This window comes from Solanum stenotomum, chromosome 6, assembly GCF_019186545.1.
Source record: "Solanum stenotomum isolate F172 chromosome 6, ASM1918654v1, whole genome shotgun sequence".
Lineage (NCBI taxonomy): Eukaryota > Viridiplantae > Streptophyta > Magnoliopsida > Solanales > Solanaceae > Solanum > Solanum stenotomum.
The window spans coordinates 27524293-27537277 of record NC_064287.1 but is presented as its reverse complement, the minus strand read 5'-3'; the positions used below and the strand labels follow the sequence as shown (position 1 = coordinate 27537277).

General features: G+C 33.7%; 1 pseudogene; it reads right to left on the bottom strand.

Annotated features, from left to right (window-relative positions):
- Positions 1 to 1217: 1217 nt before the first annotated feature.
- LOC125869336 (photosystem II protein D1-like) lies at positions 1218 to 2341 on the bottom strand (annotated as a pseudogene).
- Positions 2342 to 12985: the final 10644 nt, after the last annotated feature.

The window sequence follows — 12985 nt, the reverse complement described above, 5'->3', positions numbered from 1 at the left end:
ATTTGGCATATTTGGATTCATATATATCCACCCATGCGGTACTTCATTCTACGATATGTATAAGATCCATATGTATAGATATCATCATCTACATCCAGAAAGCCATATGCTTTGGAATAAGCTTGTACAGTTTGGGAAGGGGTTTTGATTGATCAAAATAATAATCTACTTGAACCGATATGTCCTTAGGCACGATTATACATAACATAGAAATCACACTTCACAAAGGTAGACAATTAGCTAGAGCAGCAGGTGTTGTAGAGAAACTGATTGCAAAAGAGGGGAAATCGGCCACATTAAAATTACCTTTTGGGGAGGTTCGTTTGATTTCAAAAAACTGCTCAGCAACAGTCAGACAAGTGGGGAATGTTGAGGTGAACCAGAAAAGTTTGGGTACATCCGAATCTAAGCGTTGGCTAGGTAAGCGTCCTATAGTAAGAGGAGTAGTTATGAACCTTGTAGACCATTCCCATGGGGGTGGTGAAGGGAGAGCCGCAATTGGTAGAAAAACCCCACAACCCCTTGGGGTTATCCTGCACTTGGAAGAAGAAGTAGAAAAAGGAATAAATATAGTGATAATTTGATTCTTCATCGCCGTAGTAAATAGGAGAGAAAATAAAATTTAATTCTTCGTTTTTACAAAAACATTACAAAAAAAAAATAGGAGTAAGCTTTTGACATGTTTACTAAAAAATTCCCTTTGTAGCCAATCATTTATTAAATAAAATGATACGCTTAATCTGTCTAATATCTCATATTTATGAATTATGAGCGAACGACAGGAATTGAACCCGCTTAAGGTGTATTCATAATCCACTGCCTTGATCCACTTGGCTACATCCGCCCCCTCGCGTACTTACATTTCATTTTTACATTATTTAAATTCGTAAACAAAAGATTCAAGTTAGAATATTTCTCTTCTTTCTTATTTCAATGATATTATTATTTTGATTATTATTTCAAATATAAGAATATGAAGACAAAATTGTATTTTTATTGAGATGAAATAAAAAAGATATAGTAAGATTAGCAACAAGTGGAACACGCTATATTTCTACAATTTTAAATAAATATAAAATATAAATCGAATACTCAATCATGAATAAATGCAGGCAAATACCCTCTCTTTCTTTTTCGATAATGTAAACAAAAAAGTATATGTGAGTAAAATACTTGGAAATTAATAAAGAAAAAAAAGGAGCAATAGCACCCTTTTGACAGAACAAGAAAATGATTATTGCTCCTTTCTTTTCAAAACCTCCTATAGACTAGGCTAGGATCTTATCCATTTGTAGATGAAGTTTCGATAGCAGCTAGGTCTAGAGGGAAGGTATGAGCATCACGTTCATGCATAACTTCCATACCAATGTTAGCACGATTGATGATATCAGCCCAAGTGTTAATTACATGACCCTGATTGTCAACTACAGATTGGTTGAAGTTGAAACCATTTAGGTTGCAAGCCATAGCGCTGATACCTAAAGCGGTAAACCATATACCTACTACAGGCCAAGCAACTAGGAAGAAGTGTATTGAACGAGAGTTGTTGAAAAACTAGCATATTGGAAGATCAATCAGCCAAAATAACCATGAGCGGCTACGATATTATAAGTTTCTTCCTCTTGACCAAATTTGTAACCTTCATTAACAGATTCATTTTTTGTGGTTTCCATGATCAAACTAGAACTTACCAAGGAACCGTGCATAACACTTAATAGGGAGTCGCTGAATACCCCAGCTACGCCTAACATGTGAAATGGGTGCATAAAGATGTTGTGCTCTGGAATACAATCATGAAATTGAAAGTACCAGAGATTCCTAGAGGAATACCATCAGAAAAACTTCCTTGACCGATTAGGTAGATCAAGAAAACTGTGGTAGCAGTTGGAACTGGAGCTGAATATGCAACATCAATCCAAGGTCGCATACCCAGACGGAAGCTAAGCTCCCACTCACAACCCATTTAACAAGCTACGACAAGTAAGAAGTGTAGAACAATTAGTTCATAAGGACAACCGTTGTATAACCATTCATCAACGGATGCCGCTTCCCAAATTGGGTAAAAATATAAACCTATAGCTGCAGAAGTAGGAATAATTGCACCGGAAATAATGTTGTTTCCGTAAAGTAGAGACCCTAAAATAGGTTCACGAATACCATCAATGTCTACTGGAGGAGCAACAATGAAGGCAATAATAAATATAGAAGTTGCCGTCAATAAGGTAAGGATCATCAAAACACCAAACCATCCAATGAAAAGACGGTTTTCAGTGCTATTTATTCAGTAACATAAGGGACCCCATAGGCTTTCACTTTTGCATCTCTCTAAAATTGCAGTCATGGTAAAATCTTGGTTTATTTAATCATCAGGGACTCCCAAGCACGCGAATTTTCTACAAATCAAAATAGAAAATGGAAGGCTTGTTATTCAACAGTATAACATGACTTATATATTCGTGTCAATCAAGGTGTATGTGGATCTATTCAAATTTATAATGAAGTTGATTGGAAAAATCCAAACTTCTCTACAGAGAATTATAATTTTGATATGATAGTGGGTTGCCCGAGATTCTAACCAGGAACTAGTCAGATGGAGTAGATAAGTTCCTTGTTAAATAAAATAAATGTTAATCTTAAATTAAATAAACAAGTAAAGATCCCTCCCCAAGCCGTGCTTGCACTTTTCATTGCACATGGCTTTCCCTATGTAAACACCAATTCCTTTCTTATAGAAATTAGAAAGACTTAAAAAGGTTGAATACTCAGTTGATTTACCCCTTATTAGTATTACAATCAACATTTCAAAATAATGAAATTTATTTATCTCTTCATCATTTATTCATCATTTAGAAAATCTAAGAATGAATCATTGATAATTCGCCAGATAATTAATACAAAAAATGTCCAAATATCAAATCCAACTTCTATATACTCCCCACAAACTAGACGAAGCTCGTGGGAAGGTCAAAGAAAGAACTTGCTCTTCCGATGTTAAGAATTCTTCCAATAATTCCGAGCCCGATCCTTCCAAAAAAGTGGGTACAATACTTTTGTGTTTCCAAGCTAAAGTTCTAGAACAAGCAAGTCGAAGTATATACTTTATTCGATATAAAGTCTTTTTTGGATGATCCGCTATAATAATGAAAAAGATTTCTGCAAATACGCCCAAATCGGTCAATAATATCAAAATCTAATAAATCAGACCAAACTTGTTAACTAATGGGATGCCCTAATACGGTACAAAAGTGTGCTTTAGATAATGATCCAATCAAAGGAATAATTGGAATAATCGTATCAAACTTCTTAATTGGATTATTGATTAGAAATGAATTTCCTAACATTTGACTACGTACCATTGAATCATTTTGTCGCACACTTGAAAGATAGCCCATAAAGTCACGGGAATGGTTGGATAATTGGTTTATATGGATCCTTCCTGTGTGAAAGTACATTGAAAAATGACATTGCCAAAAATTGACAAGGTAAAATTTCTATTTAATTATCAAAGGAAACGTCCCTTTTGAAGCCAGAATTGATTTTCCTTCATACCTAACATAATGCATGAAATGATCCTTGAATAACCATATATATATATATAATATTTTAAAATTTAAAAAGTAACAAAATTATATAAAAATAACTTGAATTTCATAAAACTAATTGTTTTAAATCGTTTGAAAATTAAAGAGGCTTAATGATTAATCTATAATGTGGGTGGTCAAAATTGGGTGTCAACAGTAAGTACCCTCTTAGTAATTACACAACCTAGTGTTGACACCCAATTTTGGACCTCCACAATATAGATTAATCATCGAGTTTCTTCAATTTCAAATGATTTAAAATAATTAGTTTTATAATATTTCAAATAATAGTTTGCAAGTTATTTTAAATATTTTGTCAGTGTTTATAATTTTTAAATAATATATATGTTTTATAAAATTATTATATTTTATGAATATTCAAAAATTGTGTCAAAAAGATTTTAGTTTTATTTTAATATTTGGTTAATTAGTCTAGTTAATCAATAGTTTATATATTTTGAATTAATTAGTTTAATTAAGCTTATTATTTTATTTTTTTGAGATTAAGAAGCTTATTAATTAATCAAATATTAATTTGTCTTATTTAATTTTAGCCGAACCCACCAATTAATTCAATTTAGTTGTGTCCTTAACTTTGATCGGCAATAATTGAAATTAATTGAGCCAAATTCTCAATTCAAATCTAACCATTTTCACTCCCCTTTTAAACCCATTTTTCAGCCTTAATTTTGGGCCCAGATCTGCATTCAACCCAGTCCACTTTTTAATAAGCAAAGACACCTAATCCCAAAACAAAAGGACCCAATCTATCTGTACATACGCGTACACCTTCACATATGTGCAGTACAGCAACATCTCAAATGCATACACAATATAGTACCTGACCGACCCCTATACGCTTCTTCTTCCTCACAAAAAAACCCAGATGACACGAGCTCGACGCAACACGATACGTGATGCTCTCCTCTCTTCCTTATCGTTATCGTACAAAGACCATTTGAAAATCAAGCTAGGTGTCTCAATATTGCACTTGATATGTCCTATCTTAAAGAATCAGACGAATCTCATTAGAAATCCGTTGAATTTCATACGATTCGTACCAATTTCGAATTTCAATTTCTTCCAATTCCACCCATCCCCCCCCCCCCCCCCCCCCCCCCCCCCCCCCCCCCAAATTTTTTTTACCCTATTTCCCTCTATACAAGGCCTCTTTCTCTCCATTCTTGAGGATGGCAAGAACTTCATCGGAGTTTTCATCCGTGGTGAAATAGCTCGCCCAAGCTCGTCGTTGTCTCGGTTCGTTGCATTTAGAAAGGTAGGATTTATTCCAATCCGCCCTTTGTTCTTAATGTGTTGGTTGTTTACTTCTTGATCATTGTGAGCCGTTTGATTAAGATTTTGGGAGTATTTGGATTGATTGTTGATTGTAAAATCAGTAATATGGTTAGATTATTAATTCAAATGTTCTTTCTGTTCATCATTTCAGATACTATATTTATGCCATACTTGAGTTTGGATTAATATTGAGCATTAGTGTTTAGGCTTGCTTAATCTTGGTGTATAACAGTAATGTACTGGTTTCAGTTGCTATTTGTTTGGTTTAGAATTTCGACTCTAGCTTGATATAAATCTGAAAGTTTTAATGCTATTTTCTAAATCTCTTCTTTGTTGCCTGTTAAGTTATAAAAATTCATGTTGCTCTAGTATGAACCTTCTTAGAGAATGTTCAGTTTAGTCTATGTTGCTCTTCATTAGTGAGCGTCATCCATGTCGAGTTTAAGTGCATTTTTAGAAAGTGTATGTGATGTTTTATCACTTGGTGATCAGAAGCTTTCCGAGCATTGAGTTAGCTTAACATACAATACCTCAAATGAGTTTGTATTACCTCTTTTGGATTATGATCTATATAAATGTTTACTATTTGATTTCGATTAAGTCTGTTTTCTTTGTTGTCTATTACCTCTGTGAGTTTACTGTCTGCCTTCAGCAAGTTTCGTTAGGCTTAGCGTATAAAGAACTGGGGGTGTGTAGCTGTCCTTTTAGTTCTTATTCTCGTTCATTTTAAGCATGTTTCAGTAGTGGTTAAGTTAGCATTTATTTTCTTTGTGTACTATAATAATCCATGGCCCGTCTTTTCTTAATTTCATATGCTTGATTTAAATTCCTTTAGGATTAAAATTTGTTCAGAAGTGATAAGTTACTTTGGTTCTAAGGTTCTTTTCTTTGAATATTTTGATGTCTTAAGTTTATGATATCATTTTGACATAAATGTCGCATTTCAACTTGGATAAATAGCTCGTGTTGTCTTGAGAGGCATCACTTTCTATTTGGATCAGATTATTATTTATTGTTGAGTGTTTGCTTCTTTCAAATATCTCTCTTTTCTCTTAAATTGTCGGAACCTGCTTATCTTAATCAACAAGTAGCTTGTTTGTGCCCAATTCTCTTGAAATTATGTCTTGAGGGGACGTTTGACTAATTAGATTTTATCTGGAAGCAAACATGGGTTAGATAGTTTATAAGTTACTGTTAAAATGAATTGATATTGTGCCATTAGTGTGCTTAGTGTTTTATTGATTAAATTAAATTTATTTGTAAGTTTCAACACTATGAAAATGGATATTAATCCTTTTTATTTTCTTCTTGTTTTATGTGATTTCGAGTGAGTTCATCAAATTCCATTGCCTTTTTTTTCTCTTTCATTCAAAATTGGTCGTGGAGGCCAATTCCATCTATTCTCGAGTCATGCTTGAATCCAAGTCGCAATAGACTAACATATGAAGTAAGGGAAGCAGGTGTATAGGTTGAAGGTGATTGGATTATAATGGGTTCAACTTGAGAGAGTGAATCTTAATCCGAAACTACCTATCTAGCTTGAGAGAGTAGATAAATTGAGGTATTGGGCTGCTTATAGTGTTATGCTGGTTGAGGTTCGAGAGAACTCACTTGATTCATAATAGTTGTTCAAGAAAAGGTATTGCATCTATAGCCTAGCTTACCCACTAAGATTTAGCATTTTTTAGTAAATTGTAATTACCCATATAGCGAAACTAGCCTATAATCGATCACATCCCCGAGAATTCCTCTCTACTTGTCATTTCCCAGTTTTCATAATTGTTGTATTTGTTAATTGACCAGCGTAATCCCCCCCATCTGACATTCATTGTCACCCCCTTTGATATACCTAAATGCTTTCGATAATTTCTATTCCTATAACCGACTATGCCAGTTCATAACTTTGTAATTAAATTTGAACTTGTACCGCTCCCTGAGGGATCTACCCCAACTCTTTGTTAGGTTTTATAATAGATTACGATCGCCTACACCTAGTATTGGATGAGGTGTAGTTGAGCGTTTATCAATAATGGCGCCACGGCCGGGGAGTGGTGTCTAGAATTCTATTATTGAAGTTTAGATTGTGATTTTTTTGTGTTGTAGTTGAATCGACTTACCTTGTTGTATGTTTGTTGTGAGCAGGTGGCAAGACGAGTGCGAATGGGAGCACTGTGAACCAACTTGGTCACCAAAATGATATTGGTGACTTCACTAATATCAATGAACCTCCATTGAGCAGCGTATGTGCTATTCGCTTACCTCCGATTTTGGTTATGTTGTCAGACCCTAATGCGACCTTATTTTTTGTGACTCCTTATGTTGCTGTGAAGTTTGGATTCAGCCCTAAACAACTCTTAGAACCCTTTTCTATTCCATTTTCTATTTCTATTCCTGTCAAAGAGCCAGTATATCCTACATATATGCCCCCCATGGGTCCCGAATTGATAGACAACGAGTGTGTATCATTAGGTCAGACATGCATCACTAAAGAACCATTAAAAACCATAATAACCCCAAATCTAAAAAACCCTAAAAAGAAAACCTTCAAAAACCCTACAAAAGATCGTAAGCCGTAAGCCCAAAACCCTATACACTAAACTCTAACAAACCCTAAACCTTAAGAAACTCTAAATCCTAAATCCTATTAAACCCAATACCCTAAACCCTAAGATACGCTAATCCCTAAGCCCTAAGAAACCCTAAAAACCCCTAAACCATAGACCCTAAAAAATCTTAAACCCTAAGAAAATCTAAACCCTAAACCCTAAAATCTAAACCTTAGGGCCTAAGTCCTAAACCCCAAACCGTAAAAAACACTAAACCTCAAACCTATAACCCTAAGAAACTCTAAACCCTAAATATTAAGAATCCATAAGAAATTCTAAAGTCTATACCCTAAATTATAAGAAACCCTAAACACTAAGAAACCTTAAACCCTAAGAAACCTGATACCCTAAAAAACCATTAAAAACCCCAAACTAAAAAATCATAAGCCCTAAACCTTAAAAGCTAAAAACCGTAAACTCTAAATGCTAACCTAAATCCTAAGAAACCCTTAACCCTATTAAACTATGAAAAAACTTTGAAAACCCCAAACCTAAAAAATGCTTTAAGAATTTTAAAACACCTTAAGAAACTAAGCCGTAAACACTAAACCCTAACAAACCCTAAACCCTTTGAAACAAAAACCTAGTAATACTAACAAATCTTGAACCTTAAAACCTAAGAAAAACCCTAAACTTTATGAAACACTTAACCCTAAAAATATTTAAAAACCCTAAACATAAAAAATCTTTAAAAAACCTTAACAACCCCAAATCTAAAAAACACTAAAAAATCCCTAAACCCTATGAAACCTAAAGAAAGCGTAAACTCTAAACCCTAAGAAATCCTAAACCCTAAGAAACCCTAATCCCTAAACCCTAAGAAATTCTAAACCCTAAAAAATCATCAAAACACCTAAACCTAAAAAACCCAAAAAACCATAAAACCCTAATCCCTAAAATAACCGAAAAACACTTAAACCGTAACAAACGTAAAACTCTAAACACTAAGAAACCCTAAACTGTTAACACTAAGAATTCCTAAAACCTTAACCCTAGGAAACTCAAAGCCCTAAGAACTCTACAAAAAACCTATAAAAATCAAAAACTTAAAAACCCCTAAAAACAATAAAAAAAACCTTTAAAACCCCTTAACCTTAAATCCCTTAAAAATCCTAAACCCTAAAAAATCATAAAAACTCTAAACCCTAAACCCTAAACCCTAAAAAAACCTAAACCCTAACAAACCCTAAACATTAAACCTTAATAAACCCCTAAGAAACCCTAAACTCTAAGAAATCCTAAACCCTATAAAACCATAAAAAGCATAAAAAACACCTAAAAACAGTAAGCCTAAAAAACCTTTAAAAACAGTTAAACCTAAAAACAATAAGAAAAACCTAAACCCTAAACCCAAAAAAAAAAATCTCAAACCCTTAACCATAAAAAACACTAAAAACTCTAAACCCTAAGTAAACCTAAGAAACCCTAAACCCTAAGTAACACTGAATCATAAACCCTAAGATGCCCTAAACCCTAAGGAACCTTAAGAGCAATAATAACCCCAAATCTAAAAATCCCTAAAAAAAAACCTTCAAATAACCTAAACAAAACCTAAGCCATAAACCCAAAACCCAAAACACTAAACCCTAAACCCTAAGAAACTTTAAACCCTAAACCCTAAGAAACCCTATACTCTAAACCCTAGAAACCCTAAGTCCTATAACTCTTAACCCTATGAAACCTTAAGAAACTCTAAACCCTAAACCCTAAGAATCCTTTAAAAACCCTAAACCCTAAGAAACCCTAAACCCTAAACTCTAAACCTTAGGGCCTAAGTCCTAAACCCTAAACCAAGAAAAACTATAAAAAAAAAACCCTAAACCCTAAGAAACTCTAAACCCCAAACCTTAAGAAACTATAAGAAATTCTTTTTTCTATACCCTAAAGTATTAGAAACTCTAAACCTTAAGAAACCTAATATGTTAAAAACCCATTAAAAACCCCAAACCTACACTATAAGAAACAAGATTTATTGTGGCAATATTTAGCGGCAAACCTATTTGTTGCTACAAAAGTTATATATCTAGTGGTGACATATGAAGGCGTCGCAGTAGATAAACATTTAGTGGCGAGCTATGTTAACTTGCCGCTAATAGTCGTTGCTAATTCTCAATTATTTGTTCCCGCTAATACCAAAATTTTGGCTCCATATTCTTCAGTGGCAACATCTAATTTGTCACATCTAAATGAAATTTGTGGCGACATGACCGCTCCTAATAAGTCAATTTATTAATTTAACATAAAAAGTTAAAAGAAAACAAATGAAAATATCTGATAAAAAATTGCACACACAACTTTTCACTCCAAACACTCCTCTTCTCAAATTTCCACTTCATTTCTCTCCATTAGCTCAACTTTTCTTAGGGATTCTTCAAATTGTCACTCTCAAATCTGTTAAATCGCTTCTCATTTAGGTAAGTGCTTAAATTTCTTTCAGATGGTATTTTTTTCCCCTAATCTTACTTCTATTTCTTTAACCCATTCATAAATCTGTAGCAGATTGAAGTGTTTTGAAGTTTTAAGGCAAAAGGTTCTCAAAAATCTACAGAAATCAAAAGTTGCTGGAAGGTTTTAAGAAGAAAGGTTCGATGTTTGATAATCACTGCAAGATTTTGATGTTTTCGAAGTTTTGAAGTTGTTCAAAGGCTTGTAAGGTGCCACTCATGCTAACTCTCTATTTATTTTTCATATTTTGTCGATTTTGAATCTTCACTATTGTTTTTGAGCTATCTCTTTCTTTGGGTTTATTGAAGATTTTTTTTTTGAAATTCTAGATCTGTAGATGCTGTTAAGTAACTGCATATTCATATTGATGTCGAAAAATGTACAAAAATTATTGTTTAAAAAGAAAATTGTAGTTCTAAGTGTGTTGTTATTATTTCAATAGAACTCAATTTTTGTATATATATGTTAATTTGTTTGAAACCTTCTAAAAAGTTTCAAGGGTTTGTAATATTTTCCCAGACATAAAAGCTTGTTGGTGATTTGGTGTACTGAAGCTCTTGAAGTGTTATTATTTCAGCTGAACTATAATATTTTTCTTAATTGGAGTTCTTGTTGGTTAATAAATGGCTCTACCATAAAGAAATCCATCGCACATCCTCGTGTTTGGACAACTCAGTATGTTGAGCGCTTGATCTTACTAGATTAGATTAACTAAAGTGAAATACAGATACAAATGACTTAAGAGTATGAGTCCATGGCCGGCTAAATTTGCTTGTATGTAATTTTAGTAAATGGCCTTGAAATGAAGTTCTAATGGTTTTGTTAGTTCTGGAATGTTGAGTTTTGTCTAGAATTACCTTTGTTTGGGTCTCAAGGCTATCAAATTCATTTCAAGATATCTTCTTACTTATAGTTAAAATGGAGCTTTTGCTGTGAGACCTACTTTTGTCGAGACGACCTCCCCTGAAAGTTTTGTAAGTTACATTAAGTCCAGAATTTTGTTTCTACTTGGGTAACATATTTGGTTTACGTTGGCGGGACCCCGAATTATTTCCGGAGGTCCGATTGAAACTTGGGATTTGAATCACAAGAGTTGCTGCAACACCTGCTGGTGCAGCTGCTCTTGTGGAACCAAGGCTTGATCCTACAAAGAAGTGGTTGCACATACGAAGGTGACCAGGTCACCAAGCCTCGACCCTGTGAAGTCGTGGTCGCAACTACAACTTCGCCTATGGATCCAAAGTCTGTAATACTAGATTGTATATGTGTAAAACAAATTGCTAGGGCCAAGGGGCTTCTCTGTTTCAAAATTAAGGGGAATCTATCTTCTCTTACATAAGAGTATTAGGAATTTTTTTTGTTATTAATGTGAGTGTTCATTTGTTGTATGGCTTCTAAAATTCATTGTAAATCTATATTACAGCTTACTGAAAATATCATGCAGGCGTTTGGACAATATTTGGTTGAAATTTAAGAGTTGTTTGCGATGAATATGTTGATTATGATATAGCTACAGTAAAAAAGAAGCATTATGAGTGTCTGAATTTCCTGAAATTCGTCAAACAAAATGTTGATGTTGACGCTATTCAGATTCAAAACTCTAAAATCATGGGTTAATTTAGAACCTATTCCTAGACTAGCATGTGATGATGAAAAAAGAACATGTTCCTTGCAACAAATGGAAATACTGTTTTGCATATGATATTTGTTTGCATTCACCGAACACATAGATTCATGACACATAACTGTACTCTCTGCTAAATTAAGCCTACCCTTTTCCAATCTTAAGTTACAAGATAAACAGATCCATAAGATTGAACATCAGGAGTACTATTCGTAACCTTTTTATACTCGCACTGGTGACCATGAATTCTTAGTAGTGTTATTTATTGCTCCAAGTGAAAAAACATCCATGTGCCTTCAGAAGAGTGAGTTGTAACTGGTTTAGCATTTCCTTGAACCCCTGCACCTCAACAACTGTTACAGGTTGACCAATCCTTTCATTGACATACATGACATTTTTAAAGTCTACTAATAATTCATGGTACTTGTATAGAAGCACATATAGTCTGTAAAGTTTGCCACGAGCTCTCTTTAACTTTGCTCATTCTTTGCATACACACTAGTGACAATAGCTGAGAAGTTATTACCTCACCTACAGAGTCAGTCAACACTTTTATCCTCACATTGGTGACCCATTTTCTACTTTGCCATAACGACAATAACAACAATCAAGTCACTGTGTTCTTCTTTATTTCATTTTTTTATTGTGGAAGTTGGAGAGAGATTTCCTTGGCGATTTCTTGTGGAATTCTGTACATTTAGTGGAGAGTAGCTTGGGGACATCGTAAATGATGTTTTCACTCCTAAATCCACTAGACCTCGTTTAGATTCAAATTCTTGATATTATGTTGTATTATTACTTTTAACTACTTATTTTCTTTTAATATCCTCACAACTTATGTTCCTTTTTTGTTTTGCTGGATTTTTCAGGTCATTTTCCAATCAATCTTGGCCAGATTGTGGTCTACATCTTTCAAGAAAACATTGATATTTGTGTGTTCTTTGATTTTCAACATTAGGTACGCCATAGCAAGATCACTACTCATTCAATTTTCAATTCTAGTCATAGCCTAATTATTGATATTTTTTACTTTATTTATCCAGATTTCTCTGCCACTCATGATCTCGCAATTTTCTTTTCTAGTTATTTTTTCTTTTACGCTAGATTATGATATAAATATAATTCTTGTACGCAATTCATGATTTTTTATAGATATATTTCACTGAAAATAAGCTTTTTTCTAAACATAAATTGGTACTTTGAATTGTTGTTTATTCTTTTGGATCTTCATTTTTGTGCAGAAGAGTCGAACAGATTCCCGGATGGGTCCTCAATTGAATTAATTAAGTAATTGCTTCTTTTCTTAAAAGTAGGAATGGATAAAAGTTGGTTAAATATTAGGAATAGAGTTGATCAAAGGTATAGAGATGGAGTGGAAGGTTTACTTAATTGGGCATTTAGTCAACCCGGGGTGAACACTATGATTCGATGTC